Consider the following 18,094-nt stretch of genomic DNA (forward strand, 5'->3'; position numbering starts at 1 on the left):
GTGAGCACCTAAGGAGAGGAATGTAATCCAGAAGGCAGCAAAGAAGAGCAATGCCCCGAAAGAAGAGCTAAGTCTTGTCTCTCAGCCCTTTGGTGTCCCAAGCAGCAGTTGCCATGGGCAAGCTTTCCCAGCCCAGCTGCTGCCAGCATCCCCCCAGCTTGCCATTGCCACCTTCCTGGGTGAGGCGCGCGCGCATTTGCCATTGGCATTTGCCGTTGCCCATCCCTGAGAGTGGCAAGCAGTGCGTAGGTCCAGCACGAGAGAGGGGAGAGGGCAAGCGAGAGGGGCAAGGGCTGAGGAGCGTGGCTGAAGCTGGAGCAGGTGCCTGCAGAGGTCTCTTTGCCTGCCTGCGTGCTGAGCGGGCCTGGGTGCTGCGGGGGCCGTCGAGGAGAAGCCCGAGGTCGGTCACGGGTAGCCGTAAGAGTAGGCTCTGGCGTGGTCCTTCTGCCGCTGCTCGAAGAATTGCCCGGGGCCGATCTTCATGTGGTGGGCCGCCCGCTGCCGCTCCTCCTGGGCCAGCTTCTTGAGGCGCTCCTGCTCGGGACGCTGCTGCGGAGTGATGGGCACCGACGACTCCTGCTCCTCCAGCGGTGTGGGCGCTGCGTCGCCGCCCGCCCAGGGCCCCACGCAGGGCACGTAGTCCCCGCGGGGCTGCGCCGGACGCTGCAGCGTGCGCGGCTGCGTGGGCAGAGGCGTGGGCAGTCCCCTCCAGAGCGGGGGGCTCTGGAGGGGACTGCGAGGGGGACTGGGCAGGGCTCTCCTGAGGGCTGGGAGAAGTTGAGGCCTCTTGAGGGGAGCCAAGGGAGGCTGGGGCAGGGTTCTGTTGCGGGCAGGGATGAATTCCTGCTGGGGGGGCCTTTTGGGGAGAGGCTTGGGCATGGGTCTCCTGCGGGCAGGGTCGGGGGGGCTCTGGAGGGGACTCAGGCGAGGCTTGGGCAGGGCTCTCCTGAGGGCAGTGAGGAAGTCAGGGTCGGGGGGGCTCTGGACGGGAGCCTGGGGAGGCTGGGGCAGGGGTCTCTTGCGGGCAGGGAGGCAGTCAGGGTCGGGGCGCCTCTTGAGGGGAGCCAAGGGAGGCTGGGGCAGGGTTCTCCTGCGGGCAGGGATGAATTCCTGCAGGGGGGGCCTTTTGGGCAGGGCTCTCCTGAGCTGGGGCCGGGCTGCAGGCTTGAGGGGGGAGCTGAGTGGCGGCACAGCAGCTGCAGGGGTCTGCAGCGCCCGCCCAGCCTGCACCTTGTCGGGGTGCAGCCCAGGGCTTGAGGGGACCTCACCCAGCGCTCTGGTGGCTACCAGTCCCTGTGTGCTGGGCTCCTCGATGTCCTCGCAGAGGTCGGGCAGCTGCGAGAGGAAGCGCTTGAGGACAGGACTGCTGGGGACAGCGGCGAAGGCGTCCTGGGGCTCCACGGCATCCAGGCAGCTGAGCAGCTCCTCCAAGCCGGAGCTGTCCAGGTCGGCCGGGAGCTGGTCCTGCAGGTGCTGCAGCTGCTGGCTGTCCCCTGCCAGCTGCGGAAAGGCCTCGGCGAAGGCATCGGGGCCCAGCTCCAGCAGCTCCAGGGGCTCCTCAGGCACCTCTGCAAGTGTCGCCGCTGAGGAAAAAGCAAGCCAATGCAATCCCCCAAGCATCCCCCGCTGCCAGCTTTGCCATGGCTCCTGGGTGTGGGGCGCCCAGCGGCCGGCTGGGCCAGCCCCAAACTCACCGTCGGGCGTCGCTGTCTGGGTGCTGGCGGTCGCTGGAGCCTGGGCAGGCTTGGGGGGAGTGGGGCCGGGCAGCGGGGACCCCTGGTCCTCGCTGAGCCCCACGGCATGCAAGCAGGGCTCCGGCAGCTGCCCCCGGCTGCTGCTGAGGGTGCGGGGCGCGGGGAGCGCCTGCCCCTGCAGCGGAGGCCCCGGCACGAGGAGTGGTGGGGGGCCGGGGTAGGCAGGGGCCTGAAGCAGGCAGGTGCCTGCGGGGTGCAGGAGCTCCCCATGGAGCACGGCCCTGGGCCTCAAGCAGAGGGGAGCACCATCCTGGGGCACCAGCGTCCCCGTCCACATCAGCAGGGGCTGGGAGACACTGGGGGCACCCACAGGAGCGCTGTGGGGGAGCTGCCCCACAGCAGGGAGCTGCCCCACGGCGGCGGCGGGGAGCTGCCCAAGCTGCAGGTGGTGCCCCTGGGCTGGGAGGTGCCCCCCAGGTGGCAGCTGCACCCTGGCGGGGAGCTGCAGCACCTGCCCCTGGACCCCCGGCACCACGTGCCAGACGGTGGCCTGGGGCAGTGCGGAGGGGAGGGTGGGTTCCTGGGGGGGCTGCAAGGGCAGCGCCATCGCTCCGGGGAGGGAGGGAAGCAGCCAGGCAGCCACCGTTGGCGGCACGGCTGGGACGACGAAGGGGGAGTTTTGCGTCTGCGGAAGCCGCGGAAGCCGTCTGGGAAAACCCTCTGTGGGAAAAAGGGCGCTGGGCTGAGCTCTGGGGCGCTGGGCTCGCCAGCAGGGCCGCAGCCCCAGGAGGAGCGGGAGCCGGCTGCTGGACCTGCCATGGTGGCTGGAGAGTGGGGCGGTTGCTTGGGGAACGCGGGCAACGGGGGTTCCGTCCCAACGGCTGACCAGCCCCTCGCCGACATCTTGGGGAGGACTGCAGGCTTTGGAGCCAAGCAGGCTGCCCAGCGCAAGACTTGGCCATCCCCAGCAGGCTTTCCCTCCCACGCAGCACTTGCCATGCCCAGGACGCTTCCACACCACCACTTGCCCGGCCCAAGGCTTGCCCAGCCCAGGACCAGCTTCTCGGCCTCAGCGGCAGTGCCCATCCTTGCCATTTCACCGCATGGCACATTCCCAGCAACCCAGACGAAATCTGCCCCATCAACACGAAGCGTTTCTTCAGCCAAAGAGACCTCGTCCCAAAGAATTCCCCTCTCTTGGAGGACTTCTCCAAGCACTTCCTTCCCCAGGGAATGGTACCCACCCCATTCAAGACTTCCCATCCCAAGGCTTTTGCTTCCCAGGGATTTCCTTCCTAGGGAACATTGCCCATTTCCTAGCCCAATGGCTTCCCACCCCAAGGAAGTCTTCCCATGCTGTAGCCCCGAAATGCCCCCAGAGGGCACCTGGCAGCTACTGGGAAGGAAATGAGCTCTGTCATGGTGAGCTAGCCGCTCAAGGCCCTGCTCTTTGGCCCAGGTGTCTGTGAGGCGGTGTTGGCAAGGAGTCCTGTTGTGAACATAAGAACATAACGTAACAGAAGAACATAAAATCACATAAGAGAGAAAAAAATATAGAATAACAGAACGCGACATAAGAACATCAAACAAAGACAACTCTCATGATGTGGTCTGATAGGATGGAGGAGAAAGCAGAAATCCAGCAATGCTGTCTTTCCTACTCCTCAAAACCAATTCCGTTGACAACTGGGAATGCTTCCAGCTGGAAAAAAATGCCAGAATGAAGTGGAGGACTCCTTGCCATCACTGTGTTTCTGGAGCACACCTCTACCTTTCTGTCCAACAGGGGGTTCTTCTTGGGAGATAATTGCCCAACATGAAAAAACACAACCAAAGCCAGAGGACCCATCTCCGCAACAAGACGATAAATAGAAAAGACATCTCTAGATGCAGACCCCAGAGCTCCAATTCACTATGTCCCACTAGTGGAAGTTATTTTTTAGGCTTTGTTTTTAAGGCCACTGGCTGCCTCCTCCCTTATGCTGCCCATTCTCCCTGTTGTCCTGTCTTCTTTCTCCTGCATTGCTTCCTTTCCTTGGTGGACCTTGCTGAGCTCTTTGATGTTTTGTTGTATATATATGTATGAAGACATAAAACTGTTAGAGAGTGTCGAAAGAAGGGCAACAAACAAGAGGGTCTCTTTTAAGAGGGGGATTGAGGTTTGTGGCAAGGTTTTGGTAGCAATTTAGGGGCTGCACTGTGCTGGACACAGCAACAGACGCACCATAAGCCAAAGTCAGACAATAAGCCAAGGTGTGTTCACGTGTGGTTTACTGTGGTTTACGTGTGGTTTACGTATAGAAGAAAGTTTTCGCCTATTGGTGAGTATACTGCAGATTTGCTGCATTGTTCTAAATTAAATAGCAAAATAAGTGATGGCATCGTAGGCTGGGAAAATATTTCTAGAGTATTAGCGCATTTTGAGCGTCATTTTAACTGTTTATGCAAACATGAAAATTATTAAAATCAGTGTTTATTTATGTCTGTATGTAAACAGGTGATCATGTTGTATAGCATGCAGTAAATGGTTTGTGAATGCTGCTTGAAGAATGAAAAGAGTAAGTCAGCTCCACAAGGAATAAATGAATTTTGTTTATTTGTGCAATGCAGAGATTAGAATTAGACCAAGAGCATGGAACCAAAGTCTTGCTCTGTGCCTTTTATCTGTAGGACAGTTCATGGAGGCTTCAGCAGCCCTATCTGTTTTCTAGCACTCTGAAATGTCCTCTGTGGTGCTGCACCCAGTTGAAAGCCTGCACTGATTGTGCTGAACTTTCCTAACAGGAGGCACGGGTCCTTCGTCGGACGCTGTCTGGGGATGTATGCTGCGATGCGGGCAGATGATGCTGGCCCAAGCACTGATCTGCAGACACTTAGGGAGAGGTGAGTGCTGGTCCTGAGGGAACTTCGGTATTGTCTGCAGACGCTTCTTCGTAAGTACTCCATTAAAAGCACAAACCCTGAATTTATTAGTGAGACTTTCTTTGATGCCCTGGTAACAGTTCCTAATGAATCAATTCATATTCAGCTGGGTGAAATCATCCCAGCCTGAAGCAGAGAAATAGGCATAGAAGGAGAACAAATGGGGAATCCTGTCGCCATTATTTTATAAACCTTTTAGTGTAACACCCAAGTTGAGGCCAAGGGAAAACCTGCCACCGTGGGACAGTGCTCTTACCCTTCTCTTCACTCCTCACTTGTCAGCAGCACGAGGTCCAAACCCCCCTGGTGCAAGCTCTTAAGCATGCATGTCACATCCCAGGATGCTGCCAGTGGAGTGTTTGGACTTTCTGTATGGATCTTATGTTGTTATTTAATGGGTGCTTAGAAATCCAACAAGGTCTAAACACAGCCTGTACTTTTAAATAATCTTGGAAGCTCATAGATACTGGAATGGCTATCAACACGCAGCATGATCCGTCAGAATATGTTTGCAGTTGATGTTTTTGTTTTGTTTTATTTTCCCTGTTTTTACAATCTAGCCTATGATGATAAAGGGCAGCTTGATGATAAATAACAAGCTTGGAATTCTAGGAGCTCTACACAAAATGTAAATATTCGAGATGAATTGAAATGTCTTTTAACATCTCATTATAAAGCTTTCTGCTGTCTAGACATTTGATCAGTGTAATGAAAACGTCACCATTTTTTATTCTATATCAATTTTTCCTTTCAGATTGGCAATGGGAAAAACACAAAAAACAACCAGAAGAATATCACAGAATCCTACGATGCTTTCTCGACAGGAAGGCTTGCTGTTATTCAATCCACCAGATGGGTAAGAACAAACATAAACTTTCAGGTTTTTTCCACTGAAATTTCTACTGTGTTGAATCACTAATTTGCAGTATGTTAATTCATAATTTTAAAAAGTGGATGTGAAGACAATGTGTATGCTTATACAAAAATAAAAAGGTATGCAGATGGGCGCAAAGACTAGTAGTACAGAAACATTCCCTGAGACCTAAATAAAGCCATGTACTAGAATCTAGCTCTTGATAAACTCTTTAAGCCTTGGGTACCAGAGTCAGTAATGTTAGAATAGACAGTCTTGTAGCTTATTGCTGTAATTTGTAATAAAGGGCACTAACATTTGTTAACTTGTAATTCTCATTGTAGTTTAGAAGCCTTTTGTTTATTAAAGAAACTGGCACTCCCTAAGTTTTGAAAAGAGCATAGATTGAGAAAATAATTGTTATTGCTAAGTACAGATTGCAGTTACTCTAGAATGTTTGACAGTCACGGTATTTACTGTATATTGTTCCCACATTCTTTATGGTCTCATTTTTCTTTGATTTTGTGTACGTGTGTCTTTTTTTCACTCTGAAAACAGCACAGGTGGGTGTTGGAGAGGGGAAGTCAATTGGAGAATGGTTTGGACCAAATACAGTTGCTCAAGTACTAAAGTAAGTGAGATCATACCAGTCTCATTCAGAACGTACTCCCCTGGGGCAGCCAAGACAAGGCCCAGGCAGAGTTTTGAAGGCTGCATCTCCCCCTGTCCCACAGTCAGGAATGTACTTGCCATCTCTTTACAAGTGCAGCATGGAATGTCATGCCACAGCTCGGTGTGCAGGTACTGAGTTGGGAATGGGTGACCTCTAAATTTTAATAAAGGAAGAGCCTGAGGAGAAGAAACTGCAGGAAAGTCTCCTGCTATGCCGTCTGCATGCCCTCACCAGTCACACCACAGATGTATATTCCTTTCTGCACAGTGGCACAGCTCTGGCAGGTCGAGAGTGCCACCGTGTAGGTCGGAGTGGTGGTGTGAAACATCAGAGAGAAGCCATCTCGGCTGAGGAGGGAACTGAGCTGCAATTCCTCCCTTTCTGAGCAGCAGTTCTGCCAGCAAGGCTACTGGATAAAGATGGGCAGCTCCTCATAGTCTGGGAGCCACACTGAAAGGAACTGAGGCTGCTCAGTTCTCCAGGGGTACGTGGAGGTGTCTTACCTCAGGCAGGGGCTAGGCTACAGGTCCTGCGAGCTCAGCAGCAAGTCTTTGACACCCTGGAACAGGCACATGATCTGAAGAGGGAGGGGAGCTGAAGCATGCCCTGGACTCCAGATCTTTCATGGCCAAGTTTTTCATGGTGAAACGCTCACCCCCATTTCTTTCTGGCTTATTTGAAACAGCTAATTCTGCCAGTGCAGCTTAAGAGTGTAGCTCCCTTCCCCAAAGGTTTGGATTTTGCAGAAGTGGACATAAAACTGTGTGCTGCTGTCTCCCACTGAAGTTTTGGTGCCCCAAACCCTTAGCTGATTTAGCTTTTAATGCCCCATTTCTGCTGTGCACGCAGGCTCAGGCAGAAGTAATTCCACTGAATTCAGTGGAATTTCTTAAGCAAAAAGTAATCTGCAAAACTGGCATAGGAATTTTTTTCTTTTCCAGATGAGAAAAGACACAACTGGGCAAGAACCCATTGCAGAGACTGTCGAGTGCAATAAAAAGTAATAAACTTGATGTAGTTGGACTGTTACTGTCACTGCACTTAGCAGTAAGACAAAACAGTTTGCACATGGTGCAGCGCATATGTTTTTCCTGGTACCACTCAGTACCTATTTTTCTAAAGATATTAAACATTTAATGTTTAAAGTTTTCTTTTTCTTACATGGAGACTTTAAAAAATGCAGAAAGGATGTTTTTTCTTAAGAAAAAAAAAAAAATAAATCAAATGGTTCTGAGTGTAAAGCTACCCTTTTGATCCAACTAGTTTATATTAATTAGTACCTTAATGTTTTCTAGGAAGCTTGCTTTATTTGATGAATGGAATTCATTAGCAGTTTATGTATCTATGGGCAATACGGTGGTCATTGAAGACATCAGGAAATGACACCTCATCAGTTTTCTGGTAACAGTTTCTGATTTGACTCCATTTGCCAGCATGTATCTAAACATGAACAAATACTTGGGGGGCCATGGCTTTGTCTTGCAAGGGTAAGAAGAGGGAAGAAGGACATACAAACTCAGTTGTGTTTTTCTGATCCCTGATGCCAACTTCGTGCTCACATCACTGGATGTGAAGAGCTCCTTGAAGAATTTCTACTGTCATCATTGCTGCCATTTCATTTCTCTGGCGTTTTATAGGCAAAGCTTGACACTATTAATAACATTAATAGTACATGTCACTGCAGTCTTAAATTGTCATCCCCCAATCATTTATCTAACGTCTCACTTGGACGTGCCAGCACATACTGTCTGCTAGAATTACTTCTACTAAATAGCTGTAATTGCCATGCCCGGCTCGTTTTGTCTTGGGTGCCCTATAAAGATCCCTGGCAAACTAGCTTAATTCACTACTGAGAGGAAGATCTGCTTTGTGTTCCTCTGTGCGTTGACTGATTTCTAGTTTTATTCCCGCAGAAAAAATGTGCTGGTGCCCTCCTCAGAGCAGCAGCGCGTCCCACAGCAGTGCACATTTGCACAGAAGTGCTCTTGGCCGAAGCAAGAACGCAGGAGGACTCTGCACAGGCTGGAAACCCCTCTTGCTTATTATACCTCTACGACTAGGGATAAATCACATAAATCCCGTATATATTGATGCATTTAAAGTAAGGTTTCCTTTCAATTCATTGCTCATTACTGTCAAATAAGTTTGGGTATCTGTGATGTCAGTAAAGAAATGAATTACAATTTCCTTTATTCCTTTTGAACTCCTAGGAATGCTTTAAGATGCCACAGTCTTTGGGAGCATTAGGAGGGAAACCAAATAATGCCTATTATTTCATAGGATTTTTAGGTAAGGAAAAAAGAAACTTATTCCAAATGTGCAGATGATCAAAAGAGAACATTTTTTGAAGGGGAAATAGTAAGGAGTCTAAGCGTGAACCTCTAGAAGTAAAGAAAGATGAGAATAGAATAAAATAAATGAAGAAGCATATCTAAAAGAGTTTAGAAACAGTATGAGATGATCCTTAACAGGAGCAGAAAGTTAACAGCAAAGCTAGGTGTAAAAATAAGTGATGACATCAACAAGAGCAGCATACTAAGAATAGCTGATAGCATTTGACAAGTGTATTGGTCAAATGTCACTTTTATTTTCTTGTATTTCAAAACTGTTTCTGATAGCAGTATCTTTTTCACCTTTTGCATACCTTCTGTTATTAAGTATTGCTCTAATTAATTTAAAATGCATTCCTTCAGATTTCACCCCACTTTGGGCCAAAATCTTGCAACCCTATTTTGTCCTTTTGTAAAACCTAACCTGTTTTAGTTAGGCTTTTTTGTTCCAATTTCTGAATGAATGCCTAATGGGATTACAGATTGCATCTGTGAACATCCTGTACCTTTTAATCTGTCAAATGTTAGTGTTTACAACACTTGAGATTTAAAAAAAAAAAAAAAAAAAAAAAAGTACTGGATCTCACATGGAAAAATAAAAGTATGTGACAAAGATAGAACATAACCAACCAAAAAATTACAGTAATAGGTCACAATAGGAAGTTATACTAAATACCCTGTGGGAAACGTTGTGTCTAAACCTTCCGATTCTCTTAAAGAATCCCTAGCTGGAAAGTCTAGATTATACTGACTGCGATGGCAATCTAATTTCTATTTTACAGTTCTGGACCAAGTGCTTATTAATGTCACTTGCTTATTTTTAACATACGGCTTTTACCCATCCAGGCAATGAGCTGATCTATCTGGACCCTCACACCACTCAAAGCTTTGTAGATTCAGAAGAAAATGGCCCGGTTGACGATGAGAGTTTCCACTGCCAGGAAGCCCCACATAGAATGAAGATCATGAATTTGGACCCTTCAGTAGCTTTAGTAAGTGTCAGGAAATCTGGAATGCATATACTTTATCTCAAAGTAATGTCTCTCTACATTGGTAAGGGCAGCAATGCATCTCCTTGAACAGAACCAAGATCACAAAGCTGTCTTCTGTGATCAACACATAGTAGTTTGTACATAACTACATGGAGAATCTTAGGGCAAGCGGGGAGCTGTCTGTACTGTAGGGAGCTCGCTTTGTTTTCTTTACTGAGCAGCTTTTACTTCTTTCAAGAGGCATTATAATGGTCAGAGCAAGGAACTGAAACAGGTTTACGTGTTTTATTCTATCACTACTTTATGTTTGGTCACCTCTAGACAAGTTACTTAAACTTACTTTCTATCATAAGTTAAAAATGTTTAAGTGGAATTATTGTATTTCACCCCAAATTACAAATACAAATGTATTATTTGTAATTCACCCAAAATGTCATGGGGGTACTGTGGTATTTGAAAAAATTGGATCTGATCCCATGCCAGTGTCCTGTGATTGGGTGATTGGCAGTTGTCACCAGTGGGATGTGTTTCTAAAGCTTTAAACAATCTGTAAAGATACCGGTATCTGTCATTCATTGGTTGGTTAGGGTTAGGGTTACGGTTAGGGTTAGGGTTAGGGTTAGGGTAAGGATTAGGGTTAGGATTAGGGTTAGGGTTAGGGTTAGGGTTAGGGGGTTAGGTTTATGGTTAGGGGTTAGGGTTATGGGTAGAGTTAGGGTTAGGTTTAGGTTTTGGGTTAGTGTTAGGGTTAGGGTTAGAGGGTTAGGCTTAGGGTTAGGGGTAGGGTTAGGGTTAGGGTCACGGTCAGAGTCAGAGTCTGGGTAAGCGTAGTGAGATCCTCTCCTGAGCCTATGTTATTTTCCAAAGATTGATTGACGCTTTTAAGGTTTCAGGGGTAGGGCACTAGGGTTGGGTTTCAGGGTAAGTGTTCTCAGGGTTTATGTTTAGGATTTTAAGTTGTTTAGGTTTGGATTTTTAACGGTTAGTATTTTAGGGATTTGGGGGTTAAGGTTTTAAGTTTTTCAGGGTTAGTGTGTTAGGGTTTTAGAGTTTATGGGTTGTAGTGTTGAAAGGTTTTTTAGGGTTAGGGTCTTAGGGTTTTCTTGTTGGTCAATTATTTAGGGTTAGGGTTTTTAAATTTTATTTTTATTTATTTATTTATTTATTAATTAATTTATTTATTTTTTCAGGTTAGGTTCTCCAGGGTTAGGGTTTTGAGTGTCCTAATTTTTTGGGTTAGGGTTTGGAGCATCTTAATTTTTTGCGTTAGGATTTTGAGCATCTTAATATTTTGTGTTAGTGCTTTGAGCGTCTTATTTTTTTGGATTAGTGTTTGGAGCGTTTTTGGGTTTAGGTTTTTGGGTTTTTAGGTTTTAGTTTTTGGGTTGAGGTTTTGAGATTCATATTTTTTGGGCTTGGGATTTGAACGTCTTAATTTTGTGGGCTTTGGATTTGAATGTCTTAATTTATTGGGTTAGGAGTTTTAGGCATAGGTCTTCAGGTGTTTAGTGTGGTAAATATTTTGGGTTATGTCTGTAGGGGTTTCGAGGATTTTTAGGGTTAGGGCTTGAGGCTTTTTTGTAAAGGCGGTAAGGGCTAGGGTTACAGTGCGTGCTGGTAAATGTAATTCTTGAAAACTCGGCCCGTGCTTGGCTGTGCCGGCTGTCCAAGGAATGCTGGTAAATATAGTTTTCCGGCACCAGGCTTCCGGGAGGCCATGTTGGGTGCCCAGAGCATGCCTGGAAATGCAGGGTTAGGGTTGGGGTTAGGGTTAGGGCACATTTTAGCGCTACGCCGCCCGGACACATTTAAGCGCGGCGCCGCCCGGGCACATTTAAGCGCGGCGCCGCCCGGACACATTTTAGTGCGGCGCCGCCCGGACACATTGTACTCTTGGGGCTGGGAGGTTGTGGGGAACATCTGGAGAAGGTGCCTGTAGGGTTTGGGGGAGCACCTACAGGGTTTGGGGTGGGATCTGTGGGGCTGGGGGGGGTCTCTATGGGGCCGGGGGGGTTTTGGGGGGGATGTGACCCTATGGGGTGCCCCCCCCAGAGCCCCAACCCGCGGCTGACCTAGCATTTTAGCGTGGCCGCCGTCCACCGGCAGCTTCATGCCCGTCTTCCGCTCCCAGTGGCCCGCGGGGCGCCCGGTGGCCCTACCGGCGTCACCAGCGGCCACCTTGGGGTCAACGGCGGCAGTTTTGGGGTCGACGGCAGCGGTTTTGGGGTTTCGGTCTGGGGGGTGCTGACATGCCCCCCCCCGCACCCCCCCAGGCATCCTGGCCCTGCAGCTGCCCCCGGGGGGGCTCGACGCCGAGTCCTACAGGTGAGAACCAGTCCCCTCCGCCCCCTAAAGGCGCCCCCAGCCCCCCAAATGCCCCCAGACCCCCCCCAAATTGACCCCCCCCAATTTATTCCCCCCCCCCCAGCGCCTGCCTCCACCTGGCCGAGATGCAGCGTCGGGTGCGGGAGGTGCTGGCGGAGCGCGAGCGGCTGCTGCGGGCACGGGTAGGACGGCGGGGGGTACAAAATTGGGGGGGGGCACCAAGGGGGGGGGGGTCCATGGGGCTTGTGGGGACCCTAAGGGTTGGGTGGAACCAAAATGAGGGGAAAACCAAGTGTGCAAGGTGCGCTTGCCAGGGGGACGCATTTGCGGGGCGCACCGGGGGAGGAACCAAAATGAGGTGGGAACCAAGTGTGCGGGGTGCGGCTGCTGGGGGGACGCATTTGCGGGGCGCACCAGGAGGGGAACCAAAATGAGGGGGGAACCAAGTGTGCGGGGTGCGGTTGCCAGGGGGACGCATTTGCGGGGCGCACCGGGGGAGGAACCAAAATGAGGGGGGAACCAAGTGTGCGGGGTGCGGTTGCCGGGGGGACGCATTTGCGGTGCGCACCGGGGGGGGTCCATGGGGCTTGGGTTAGGGTTAGGGTTAGGGTTAGGGTTAGGGTTAGGGTTAGGGTTAGGGTTAGGGTTAGGGTTAGGGTTAGGGTTAGGGTTAGGGTTAGGGTTAGGGTTAGGGTCAGAGTCAGGGTAAGCGTAGTGAGATCCTCTCCTGAGCCTATGTTATTTTCCAAAGATTGATTGACGCTTTTAAGGTTTCAGGGGTAGGGCACTAGGGTTGGGTTTCAGGGTAAGTGTTCTCAGGGTTTATATTTAGGATTTTAAGTTGTTTAGGTTTGGATTTTTAACGGTTAGTATTTTAGGGATTTGGGGGTTAAGGTTTTAAGTTTTTCAGGGTTAGTGTGTTAGGGTTTTAGAGTTTATGGGTTGTAGTGTTGAAAGGTTTTTTAGGGTTAGGGTCTTAGGGTTTTCTTGTTGGTCAATTATTTAGGGTTAGGGTTTTTAAATTTTATTTTTATTTATTTATTTATTTATTAATTAATTTATTTATTTTTTCAGGTTAGGTTCTCCAGGGTTAGGGTTTTGAGTGTCCTAATTTTTTGGGTTAGGGTTTGGAGCATCTTAATTTTTTGCGTTAGGATTTTGAGCATCTTAATATTTTGTGTTAGTGCTTTGAGCGTCTTATTTTTTTGGATTAGTGTTTGGAGCGTTTTTGGGTTTAGGTTTTTGGGTTTTTAGGTTTTAGTTTTTGGGTTGAGGTTTTGAGATTCATATTTTTTGGGCTTGGGATTTGAACGTCTTAATTTTGTGGGCTTTGGATTTGAATGTCTTAATTTATTGGGTTAGGAGTTTTAGGCATAGGTCTTCAGGTGTTTAGTGTGGTAAATATTTTGGGTTATGTCTGTAGGGGTTTCGAGGATTTTTAGGGTTAGGGCTTGAGGCTTTTTTGTGAAGGCGGTAAGGGCTAGGGTTACAGTGCGTGCTGGTAAATGTAATTCTTGAAAACTCGGCCCTTGCTTGGCTGTGCCGGCTGTCCAAGGAATGCTGGTAAATATAGTTTTCCGGCACCAGGCTTCCGGGAGGCCATGTTGGGTGCCCAGAGCATGCCTGGAAATGCAGGGTTAGGGTTGGGGTTAGGGTTAGGGCACATTTTAGCGCGGCGCCGCCCGGACACATTTAAGCGCGGCGCCGCCCGGGCACATTTAAGCGCGGCGCCGCCCGGACACATTTTAGTGCGGCGCCGCCCGGACACATTGTACTCTTGGGGCTGGGAGGTTGTGGGGAACATCTGGAGAAGGTGCCTGTAGGGTTTGGGGGAGCACCTACAGGGTTTGGGGTGGGATCTGTGGGGCTGGGGGGGGTCTCTATGGGGCCGGGGGGGTTTTGGGGGGGATGTGACCCTATGGGGTGCCCCCCCCAGAGCCCCAACCCGCGGCTGACCTAGCATTTTAGCGTGGCCGCCGTCCACCGGCAGCTTCATGCCCGTCTTCCGCTCCCAGTGGCCCGCGGGGCGCCCGGTGGCCCTACCGGCGTCACCAGCGGCCACCTTGGGGTCAACGGCGGCGGTTTTGGGGTCAACGGCAGCGGTTTTGGGGTTTCGGTCTGGGGGGTGCTGACATGCCCCCCCCCGCACCCCCCCAGGCATCCTGGCCCTGCAGCTGCCCCCGGGGGGGCTCGACGCCGAGTCCTACAGGTGAGAACCAGTCCCCTCTGCCCCCTAAAGGCGCCCCCAGCCCCCCAAATGCCCCCAGACCCCCCCCAAATTGATTCCCCCCAATTTATTCCCCCCCCCCCCAGCGCCTGCCTCCACCTGGCCGAGATGCAGCGTCGGGTGCGGGAGGCGCTGGCGGAGCGCGAGCGGCTGCTGCAGGCACGGGTAGGACGGCGGGGGGTACAAAATTGGGGGGGGTACCAAGGGGGGGTGGTCCATGGGGCTTGTGGGGACCCCAAGGGTTGGGGGGAACCAAAATGAGGGGAAAACCAAGTGTGCGGGGTGCACTTGCCAGGGGGAAGCATTTGCGGGGCGCTCCGGGGGAGGAACCAAAATGAGGGGGGAACCAAGTGTGCGGGGTGCGGTTGCCGGGGGGACGCATTTGCGGGGCGCACCAGGAGGGGAACCAAAATGAGGGGGGAACCAAGTGTGCGGGGTGCGGTTGCCGGGGGGACGCATTTGCGGGGCGCACCGGGGGGGGGGTCCATGGGGCTTGGGTTAGGGTTAGGGTTAGGGTTAGGGTTAGGGTTAGGGTTAGGGTTAGGGTTAGGGTTAGGGTTAGGGTTAGGGTTAGGGTTAGGGTTAGGCTTAGGGTTAGGGTTAGGGTTAGGGTCAGAGTCAGTGCAGCTGCCCCCGGGGGGGCTCGACGCCGAGTCCTACAGGTGAGAACCAGTCCCCTCTGCCCCCTAAAGGCGCCCCCAGCCCCCCAAATGCCCCCAGACCCTCCCCAAATTGACCCCCCCCAATTTATTCCCCCCCCCCAGCGCCTGCCTCCACCTGGCCGAGATGCAGCGTCGGGTGCGGGAGGTGCTGGCGGAGCGCGAGCGGCTGCTGCGGGCACGGGTAGGACGGCGGGGGGTACAAAATTGGGGGGGGGCACCAAGGGGGGGGGGTCCATGGGGCTTGTGGGGACCCTAAGGGTTGGGTGGAACCAAAATGAGGGGAAAACCAAGTGTGCAAGGTGCGCTTGCCAGGGGGACGCATTTGCGGGGCGCACCGGGGGAGGAACCAAAATGAGGTGGGAACCAAGTGTGCGGGGTGCGGCTGCTGGGGGGACGCATTTGCGGGGCGCACCAGGAGGGGAACCAAAATGAGGGGGGAACCAAGTGTGCGGGGTGCGGTTGCCAGGGGGACGCATTTGCGGGGTGCACCGGGGGAGGAACCAAAATGAGGGGGGAACCAAGTGTGCGGGGTGCGGTTGCCGGGGGGACGCATTTGCGGTGCGCACCGGGGGGTTCCATGGGGCTTGGGTTAGGGTTAGGGTTAGGGTTAGGGTTAGGGTTAGGGTTAGGGTTAGGGTTAGGGTTAGGGTTAGGGTTAGGGTTAGGGTTAGGGTTAGGGTTAGGGTTAGGGTTAGGGTCAGAGTCAGGGTAAGCGTAGTGAGATCCTCTCCTGAGCCTATGTTATTTTCCAAAGATTGATTGACGCTTTTAAGGTTTCAGGGGTAGGGCACTAGGGTTGGGTTTCAGGGTAAGTGTTCTCAGGGTTTATATTTAGGATTTTAAGTTGTTTAGGTTTGGATTTTTAACGGTTAGTATTTTAGGGATTTGGGGGTTAAGGTTTTAAGTTTTTCAGGGTTAGTGTGTTAGGGTTTTAGAGTTTATGGGTTGTAGTGTTGAAAGGTTTTTTAGGGTTAGGGTCTTAGGGTTTTCTTGTTGGTCAATTATTTAGGGTTAGGGTTTTTAAATTTTATTTTTATTTATTTATTTATTTATTAATTAATTTATTTATTTTTTCAGGTTAGGTTCTCCAGGGTTAGGGTTTTGAGTGTCCTAATTTTTTGGGTTAGGGTTTGGAGCATCTTAATTTTTTGCGTTAGGATTTTGAGCATCTTAATATTTTGTGTTAGTGCTTTGAGCGTCTTATTTTTTTGGATTAGTGTTTGGAGCGTTTTTGGGTTTAGGTTTTTGGGTTTTTAGGTTTTAGTTTTTGGGTTGAGGTTTTGAGATTCATATTTTTTGGGCTTGGGATTTGAACGTCTTAATTTTGTGGGCTTTGGATTTGAATGTCTTAATTTATTGGGTTAGGAGTTTTAGGCATAGGTCTTCAGGTGTTTAGTGTGGTAAATATTTTGGGTTATGTCTGTAGGGGTTTCGAGGATTTTTAGGGTTAGGGCTTGAGGCTTTTTTGTGAAGGCGGTAAGGGCTAGGGTTACAGTGCGTGCTGGTAAATGTAATTCTTGAAAACTCGGCCCTTGCTTGGCTGTGCCGGCTGTCCAAGGAATGCTGGTAAATATAGTTTTCCGGCACCAGGCTTCCGGGAGGCCATGTTGGGTGCCCAGAGCATGCCTGGAAATGCAGGGTTAGGGTTGGGGTTAGGGTTAGGGCACATTTTAGCGCGGCGCCGCCCGGACACATTTAAGCGCGGCGCCGCCCGGGCACATTTAAGCGCGGCGCCGCCCGGACACATTTTAGTGCGGCGCCGCCCGGACACATTGTACTCTTGGGGCTGGGAGGTTGTGGGGAACATCTGGAGAAGGTGCCTGTAGGGTTTGGGGGAGCACCTACAGGGTTTGGGGTGGGATCTGTGGGGCTGGGGGGGGTCTCTATGGGGCCGGGGGGGTTTTGGGGGGGATGTGACCCTATGGGGTGCCCCCCCCAGAGCCCCAACCCGCGGCTGACCTAGCATTTTAGCGTGGCCGCCGTCCACCGGCAGCTTCATGCCCGTCTTCCGCTCCCAGTGGCCCGCGGGGCGCCCGGTGGCCCTACCGGCGTCACCAGCGGCCACCTTGGGGTCAACGGCGGCGGTTTTGGGGTCAACGGCAGCGGTTTTGGGGTTTCGGTCTGGGGGGTGCTGACATGCCCCCCCCCGCACCCCCCCAGGCATCCTGGCCCTGCAGCTGCCCCCGGGGGGGCTCGACGCCGAGTCCTACAGGTGAGAACCAGTCCCCTCTGCCCCCTAAAGGCGCCCCCAGCCCCCCAAATGCCCCCAGACCCCCCCCAAATTGATTCCCCCCAATTTATTCCCCCCCCCCCCAGCGCCTGCCTCCACCTGGCCGAGATGCAGCGTCGGGTGCGGGAGGCGCTGGCGGAGCGCGAGCGGCTGCTGCAGGCACGGGTAGGACGGCGGGGGGTACAAAATTGGGGGGGGTACCAAGGGGGGGTGGTCCATGGGGCTTGTGGGGACCCCAAGGGTTGGGGGGAACCAAAATGAGGGGAAAACCAAGTGTGCGGGGTGCACTTGCCAGGGGGAAGCATTTGCGGGGCGCTCCGGGGGAGGAACCAAAATGAGGGGGGAACCAAGTGTGCGGGGTGCGGTTGCCGGGGGGACGCATTTGCGGGGCGCACCAGGAGGGGAACCAAAATGAGGGGGGAACCAAGTGTGCGGGGTGCGGTTGCCGGGGGGACGCATTTGCGGGGCGCACCGGGGGGGGTCCATGGGGCTTGGGTTAGGGTTAGGGTTAGGGTTAGGGTTAGGGTTAGGGTTAGGGTTAGGGTTAGGGTTAGGGTTAGGGTTAGGGTTAGGGTTAGGGTTAGGGTTAGGCTTAGGGTTAGGGTTAGGGTTAGGGTTAGGGTTAGGGTCAGAGTCAGTGCAGCTGCCCCCGGGGGGGCTCGACGCCGAGTCCTACAGGTGAGAACCAGTCCCCTCTGCCCCCTAAAGGCGCCCCCAGCCCCCCAAATGCCCCCAGACCCTCCCCAAATTGACCCCCCCCAATTTATTCCCCCCCCCCAGCGCCTGCCTCCACCTGGCCGAGATGCAGCGTCGGGTGCGGGAGGTGCTGGCGGAGCGCGAGCGGCTGCTGCGGGCACGGGTAGGACGGCGGGGGGTACAAAATTGGGGGGGGGCACCAAGGGGGGGGGGGTCCATGGGGCTTGTGGGGACCCTAAGGGTTGGGTGGAACCAAAATGAGGGGAAAACCAAGTGTGCAAGGTGCGCTTGCCAGGGGGACGCATTTGCGGGGCGCACCGGGGGAGGAACCAAAATGAGGTGGGAACCAAGTGTGCGGGGTGCGGCTGCTGGGGGGACGCATTTGCGGGGCGCACCAGGAGGGGAACCAAAATGAGGGGGGAACCAAGTGTGCGGGGTGCGGTTGCCAGGGGGACGCATTTGCGGGGCGCACCGGGGGAGGAACCAAAAT

The 18,094-nt window shown here is 52.2% G+C and overlaps 2 long non-coding RNA genes across 2 annotated transcripts; both read left to right on the forward strand.

The window, feature by feature from the left end:
- Nucleotides 1-4,329: 4,329 nt before the first annotated feature.
- LOC137849267 (uncharacterized) lies at nt 4,330-7,576 on the forward strand. Its single transcript, XR_011091841.1, has 4 exons — nt 4,330-4,577; nt 5,371-5,472; nt 6,028-6,100; nt 7,438-7,576. It is a non-coding gene; the product is annotated as an uncharacterized lncRNA (long non-coding RNA).
- A 46-nt stretch (nt 7,577-7,622) lies between these two features.
- On the forward strand, nt 7,623-9,622 carry LOC137849266 (uncharacterized). The gene is made up of 3 exons (XR_011091839.1): nt 7,623-8,243; nt 8,353-8,431; nt 9,319-9,622. It is a non-coding gene; the product is annotated as an uncharacterized lncRNA (long non-coding RNA).
- The last annotated feature ends 8,472 nt before the right edge of the window (nt 9,623-18,094 follow it).

Source organism: Anas acuta, unplaced genomic scaffold (assembly GCF_963932015.1).
Source record: "Anas acuta unplaced genomic scaffold, bAnaAcu1.1 SCAFFOLD_277, whole genome shotgun sequence".
In the NCBI taxonomy this organism is placed as follows: domain Eukaryota; kingdom Metazoa; phylum Chordata; class Aves; order Anseriformes; family Anatidae; genus Anas; species Anas acuta.